The following is a 7,500-nucleotide window of genomic DNA, read 5'->3' as shown; positions in this document are numbered from 1 at the left end:
AGTATGATAAAAAAAAACAAAAAAAAACATTGAGAGAGAGAGAGAGAGAGAGAGAGAGAGAGAGAGAGAGAGAGAGAGAGAGAGAGAGAGAGAGAGAGAGAGAGAGATCACGAAAACACAGCACTGTAATACAAAGAACAGGAAGTGGAAAAAAAAATACTAGCAACAAGTATTATAAAAAAAAAAGTGAAGTGACACAATATGACAACACGAGCAACACTACAGCACAACATTACCGGAAGAGGAACAGAAAGAGAGATAAAAAAAAGGTCACTACAACATAAAACCCTCATGACAAAGAACACTACATACATTGCAGAGACATATTGAAATTAAGAGTACATCAAAACTAAAGAAAAAATAAATGACCGAAGCAGGAGACGAATATTAGAGAAAATTATAAATATGATCGAGCCCAGCACAGTAACAGGACAAAGAATGCAAGTAAATTTTAACAAGAATTATGACAGAAGGAGGAGATTTATATTACGTAAAGTTCGTAAAGTCGGATGTGTTAGAAGAAAATTCTAACAGCATAGTAGCAGAACAACGGAAGAAATAAAGTTATAAGCGAATATAAAAAAACAGCTACAAAATAAAGGATAACTGCACAATAGAAAAAAAAAAAAAAAAAACGAAACTAAGAATAACCAAAATAATTAAGTGTGACATATTAATACAAAAACACGTTAGGAAATAAAAGAAAGGAAAGAAAGGAAGAAAGAAAAGCGAAAACTGAAAAAAATAAAATACAGAAATTAATAAAACAAGAACCCATGATAACAAAAAAACGAAAATAGTTCAGCATTCGAGGGCAGTTACGAGCAAGATGATGATGGATTTAAGACACAAAATGAGAGAGAGAGAGAGAGAGAGAGAGAGAGAGAGAGAGAGAGAGAGAGAGAGAGAGAGAGAGAGAGAGAGAGAGAGAGAGAAACATGCCAACTAGCTAGTCAACAAGCCAAAATCAAACACTGACAGTTAAATAAACATAGATGACATTGATAAATAAAGAGATAAAGATGATAGGTAATTAAATTTAGTTTGAGACAAGAGAATATTTCCACACGCCAATCAGCCAATTAGACCCCTGACACACACACACACACACACACACACAAAGAACAAGACAGTCAGCCAGTGAAGCCCCTAACACACATTTACAGAACAAGCGATCAACCTGTCAGTTAACCCAAGCCTACACACACACACACACACACACACACACAGTAGGCCAGTTAGCCACTCTAAGCCGTCCCAACATCCAGAAAACAAGCCAGTCATCCAGTTATCCAATCAGTCAGCTAAGCCCTTCCCACTTACAGAAAAGCCAGTCAGCCACTCAGCTATGCCCGACCTGCACAGAAAACAGTCCAACAAGCCAACCGGTCAAGCCACACACACACATACACACACACACACACACACACACACACACACACACACACACACACACCCTTTATAGCGACAGTACGACCTACAATCACAAGAGTAATTGTAAATCTGCAGAGGACCACAGCTGCTCCACTTGCCTCACGCCACGCACTCCATGCCTTCCACTCCTCCACACGCCACCACCCTTAGCCGCAGTGGAGGGACGGCACGGAACAATGAGAGAGAGAGAGAGAGAGAGAGAGAGAGAGAGAGAGAGAGAGAGAGAGAGAGAGAGAGAGAGAGAGAGAGAGAGAGGTCACGTAACTTTCCTGGCTTGCAATTTTTTTTTCCCAGACTCGCTTGTGTGCATTCTCTCTCTCTCTCTCTCTCTCTCTCTCTCTCTCTCTCTCTCTCTCTCTCTCTCTCTCTCAATCTATCTATCTATCTATCTATCTATCTAGGGATATTAATTAACGTCTTAATCGTTTCATTGTAACCATAAATTAACTTTTAAAAGTAGACAAAAATGAGAGAGAGAGAGAGAGAGAGAGAGAGAGAGAGAGAGAGAGAGAGAGAGAGAGAGAGAGAGAGAGAGAGAGAGAGAGAGAGAGAGAGAGAGAGAGAGAGAGAGAGAATGTTAGATAATTTTTCTCTCAAAGGAATTTATTTATAACCAATAATACCATCATGAAAAAGCAATACGTGTGTGGGCGAGGCGATGCTGCTTCGTCTGGCCCACGCCGCCCGCTACCTGGACAGGAAGGGAGAAGAAATAAATAAAATCAATGAATAAATAATGCAAAAGAAAGTCTAAATTATAAGCTAACACACCACTCGGGTAACTATATACATGAATGCACAACACTACGGAAAATAGGTAAGTAAAGAAAATTCGTTATAAAAAAAAGTAAAAAAAAAAAAAAAAAAAAAAAAAAAAAATCGTTGTCTGTAGATAGTTATATTAATTTAAGTTGCATGTAGAGTGTCTGGTAATTCTGAAGCCAGCCATGAGAAATGTTTTGTGGGAGGGACAGGCACCGTTGCAGCTTTTGTCTCAGCAGTGTGGTCTTGTTATCTAGACTTACAAAATAAGAACACCAAAGGAAAACAAAAGTAAAAAAAATAAAAGCATGAACGGTATCCATGGTTGCCCACAATTGAAAAGAATCCAGGATCACAGAGGGCAACTGCACATGCGCGTCCGTGGCAGCACATTTACAAATTGCAATCCAGCAGGCCAGAATCGTCCACGCAGCGTCCACAGGGAGGCTGAGTTGCTTTGTGGCGGAAGGTTGGTTGAGGAGCGAGCAACAACAGGATTAGTCTTTACGTATCGAGAGGAAATCGAGAAATAGCACGAAATTGTTTAGGATATTTTTATTTTCATCCCATTCTCGTCTTGATTGTAAAGATATTTTTTCTATCATTTATTTGCCTTATCCGGATCTGGAACTCTCAGCCAACCACCATCATCAGTCTCAGATTTCTGGTAGTTTAAAACGCTACTCCGTGATCTTTAATTAAAAATCCGTTTAGTCGTTACTTGGTGGTACAAGTACACGAACACTTACATACTACTAAGGCGCAGAATTTCCAGACTTCAGTACAAGTAAAATCAACTTTGGCATTTGCGTATTCAGGATTTGTGGGTTTGTGTATTCCCCTCGTCTTGACCAGCGCGTTCACAGTCAGCCGTGGTAACTGATAACAATGAAGGCCAAGCGGGGAAGTCAGCCATGTAAGCCTACTCCTGGCCGCGGCTTTTGTGTCCCGCGATACCAGTTTTTATTATACCAATTTCCTCCTGAGTTAATATTAATGGTGTTTACATTTGGGGCGTGAGGCGTGAGGTAGAGCCACGTGTCTCGTCTCAGCCAATCACAGCGTTGCGAGCAGTGTCGCCGGCCAATCAGATCCATTGAAGGCCCCTGTTAGGAGGCGAGGTGGGGAATTATGTCTATATCGGGATTTTGCAACGGAAATGACCTCTGGAATAGATCGCGTCAACAAAAAGCACAACAATACGTCTTTTCAAGGTAAGAATAACTGCTCCGTTTCATCGACATCCTCGCTAAACACGCAGATTTCCTTACAAAACTTTATAGCTTGGCATTGTTTACGTGGCGTGAGCGGTTTCGGTCAAGACGCATACAGTTCTGAGAATGTAAATAAGTGACCGATTACTGAGACCAGGAATGGAAGGGTACGTGCTTGGATGTTAATATTTAAAATTTCTTCCACGATATTAAAGAGCCAAGTATATATCTAACAATGAACGGGAGAGAATGCTTAGAATAAATATTATAGTATATCCTTTGAGCTGAATTGGTAAATAGAAACTCACCTTCGACACGCTACTGATTGTTATAATCGTGATGGCCTGAAAATAATGGTAAACTGATAATCATGCTCGTCCCAGGGCGGCACACCAAACTGTATTTTTTGATAGCACTGTGTACACCACTGTTATACACGTCCTTACTGCCGTTTTTCTTTTTTGCCTGACACAACCCCCTCTTGGCCCACCCTCTATGAAGCTATAATTTCGACGGTAGTGAAAAAAAAAAGTCGTTTGCCGGAGTTAGACGGATTCTGTGATACTAAAATAACACTTTAAATAAACACTAACCAGCTTAATAATTATAAACACTAACCAACCTAATCCTAAATAACAACAACTGTCTTGCGGCGCAACTATAACAGAGCACCAGACCACCACAAATCTACAGGTACAGGCCACTCACTTCACCCACCACATTAAGAGTGCCCCGGTGAAGTCCAAATCTCTATCTAAACATTACTAAATAATAACTCCCTTGAAGCGTAACCATAACAGACAGCATAAAACCACCACCATAAATTACAGGCGTCCGCAGCGCACTGTACCCCAACACTACCAACAAGGACTCGATTTAACTCCTGATTTTAGAGTACCCAACTAAGTCCAAGTCTCTGGGGCTCGTAATTCGCGGACAGTTCCCTTGGTGGCTGAGGCGGCGGGCGTATATCCAGTTGTCCATTAAGCTGATGCCGATGTGGGCGGAGAGCGGAAACTGGAATGACTGGGATGATTAGGAGGAAGGGGAAGATGAGGACACCTGTTTGCTATCCTGGAGGCATCTAATACACGTGGATTCTCTAACAACACCTGACGTACCTGCCTCTCTCCTTCGTCCTTCCTCCTGTCTCCTCCTCCCTTCCTTACCTCTGACAAAGGCATTGTATTCTCTCTCTCTCTCTCTCTCTCTCTCTCTCTCTCTCTCTCTCTCTCTCTCTCTCTCTCTCTCTCCTTCGTTCACCTCATCAGCGTGGGTACTGCAGCGTACTGGAGGAAGGCAGGCCAGAAGGGACGCAGAGAGGGAGAGTAGGGGAGGGAGAGGAAAGCTTAAAGTGGTTGGTCTGTAAGGTCTTCAGGTGTGTGTGTGTGTGTGTTTCAATAGCAAACATTTCGCTCACTTTACTTACCTACGTTTCTTCACAACCACCACTACTGTACCACAACAAACATCACCACCACTATCACCACCACCACCACCACCACCGCGTCCCGTAGCTTCACGAGTACTGACGTCACACAAAGCACTCCACGCCTCCCATTTTCTATGCGGTGCTCGACTACGGACTCGACTCGCCCTAACGAAGTACCGAGCTGCGTAAGTAAAGCCGAACCGAAATCGTCATCAAGTTTCGAAGCATCGCATTTCTGTTTCGGACCAATCAAGACTGGAGGAGGAAGAGGAGGAGTAGAGAGAGATTATTCGCGTTGCAATATCGGACCAAACGAGACGTAATCAAATTATAATGAAAATTTTAACTCCATCCCTTCCCGCCAGCCTCTGGAGTTAATGTAAAACACGACCGGATCACCCACACTTTATTTAAACACTGTGTTGTCATTCCCTGCCTGGAGTTCCGAGGTTCGCCCCAAGATCAACACAACTCAACAAGTGTTTCATTGCCAGACGAGCTGAGTTGATCCCGCGCTCAGGTGAGGGAAGGAGGGGTGGGTTGAAGATGTGAGGGAGGGAAGGCAGCAGGAGAGTGGGTTAGGGGACGAAGGAATTGGGGAAGCGGAAGAGTGGCAGGGGGCTTGCTTCAGTGAGGAGGAAGAGGAGGAGGAGGAGAGATGAACACTGCCTGGAGGAAGGAGAGAAGAATGGGGAAGGAGGAGGAGGAGGAGGAAGGGGAAGAGGAACGAGAGAAGACGTACCACTAAGACGGGATGATGCAAGATATACGATGATTAATAAAAAGAAAGGCCAGTAATATTTTAAATGATGATGATTAGGAAAGATTACTGGGAAATATTAAGAGCATGACGAGAGAAAAGGAGAATTAGACGAGAGAATACTTACAAGAATGGTGCAATATAATAAGACTTAAAAAGACTTAAAAAGATATTTCAAAAGCCGCAAAAACCAGAATGAAAAAAGTAAAGAGAATATACAAAAGAGATGAGAAAGAAATTAAAGCAAAATTAATAATAAAAGAAAATGAGAAAAACGTGATGAAAGCTAATAATAATAATAAGGTAATAGTAATAAGACAAAATTAATGAAAATATGATGATAATGAACGTGAAGTAAAAACAGTAATGATGTGAAACTAATATAAAAGGACGCGTATAATAAAAGTGGAAGGCAACTGATGAAAAAAAAGCAAAAATAATAACAACAGAACAGCAAAAAATAGGCAGATGAAATTAGAAACTTGTGTGTAAATTTTAATCAAATAAAAATAAGTGGTGACGTGTCATTATGCTCAGAATCTCTCTCTCTCTCTCTCTCTCTCTCTCTAGATGTGTGAGTGGGAAGAGCCGGTAAAAGACTTCAGAGAGAGAGAGAGAGAGAGAGAGAGAGAGAGAGAGAGAGAGAGAGAGAGAGAGAGAGAGAGAGAGAGAGAGGAGAGAGAGAGAGAGAGAGAGAGAGAGAGAGAGAGAGAGAGAGAGAGAGAGAGAGAAGCTTTAAACTTTCTCCCTCTTGGGACAATACGCCACCACCCACAACTTTTCTCCACTTCCATAATTAGATCCCCCTTTCCCCTCCCTTTCTCCACACCTCCCCCTGCTCCTCTCTCCCCCGTCACACGTTTTGTAGTGGACGGCCGGAACACCAAAAATTTTAAACATCTCCCCAATAGCTAACAAGAATCCTGAGGTCTTTTTCGCTCCTCAAATTTCGCCGCAAAATTTCTTTTAATTGTACTCGGGGTTCATTTCGGTGGTAGAAGGAAGAGAGAGAGAGAGAGAGAGAGAGAGAGAGAGAGAGAGAGAGAGAGAGAGAGAAGAGAGAGAGAGAGAGAGAGAGAGAGAGAGAGAGAGAGAGAGAGAGAGAGAGAGAGAGGAATGGGGACGGTGACGAGGGGAGGAAACCTTGTGAAGGGACGGGGGCGGGAGGAGGTAAGAGTGTGAGGAGGAGGAGGAGGAGGAGGAACGGGGGAAGACTACCAGGAAGAGGAAGAGAAAGAGGAGGTAGAGCAGATACAAGGAAACCTGTCAGACCTTAACGAGTTCGCTAAACTACTGGTACAAATAAACTGGAAACGAGTCTGCCCAAATACTACAGCTAAACTATGTGTGGCGGGCAGGATAGAAGATAACAAAGCTTCTCCCCATCTAATCCTTTCCTCTGTGAATGAACTAAACGTGGGAGATGAGAACAGAACAGAATAAAGCTCATCCCCACCTGCTTCTCACATTAAATACAGTAGACAGGAGAGGCGCGTAACTCCAGTAGAAGGGAAGACTCTTAAACACTAAAACAAATTAACTGGTTTACTCCTGCAGAAGGGAAGACATGCAAATACTGTAGTAGAGATGGACAAATTAACTCCTGTAGAGGAAAAGACACAAAAATACTGTAACAGATTGATTAGTAAACTCCTGCAGAAGGGAAGGCGTACAAATACTATAACTGAGATTGATAGGTTAACTCCTGCAGAAGGGAAGACGTGCAATACTGTAGCAGAGACTAATTGATTAACACGCAGCGCTAACAGGGTCATAGCTTGTCTGTAATGGCGTGAAGGGGAATTAAGAGCACGATAAGAAGCCTGAATACCACCACGTGCTGCAAGATCCTTCAGGGAGGAACATAATAGGGTTAAGCGTTATCGTGACATTAATTA

At 42.5% G+C, this 7,500-nt stretch overlaps 1 long non-coding RNA gene across 4 annotated transcripts in view; it reads right to left on the bottom strand.

Moving 5' to 3' along the window:
* Positions 1-7,500, bottom strand: part of LOC135089232 (uncharacterized) — a 196,625-nt gene that overhangs the window by 91,060 nt on the left and 98,065 nt on the right. Inside the window, exons 1-2 of one of the 4 annotated variants that reach the window (XR_010261419.1) lie at positions 4,840-5,405; positions 2,058-2,125 (exon numbers count right to left, since the gene is read on the bottom strand). This is a non-coding gene — a long non-coding RNA (uncharacterized LOC135089232). Of the gene's footprint in view, positions 1-2,057; positions 2,126-4,839; positions 5,406-7,500 lie in introns of those variants that run through there. The other 3 variants (XR_010261420.1, XR_010261422.1, XR_010261421.1) reach the window with 3 other exon arrangements.

The sequence above is a fragment of the Scylla paramamosain genome, chromosome 32 (assembly GCF_035594125.1).
Source record: "Scylla paramamosain isolate STU-SP2022 chromosome 32, ASM3559412v1, whole genome shotgun sequence".
Classification (NCBI taxonomy): domain Eukaryota; kingdom Metazoa; phylum Arthropoda; class Malacostraca; order Decapoda; family Portunidae; genus Scylla; species Scylla paramamosain.
The sequence above is the reverse complement of the archived record's forward strand: the minus strand, read 5'-3'. Positions and strand labels throughout refer to the sequence as shown.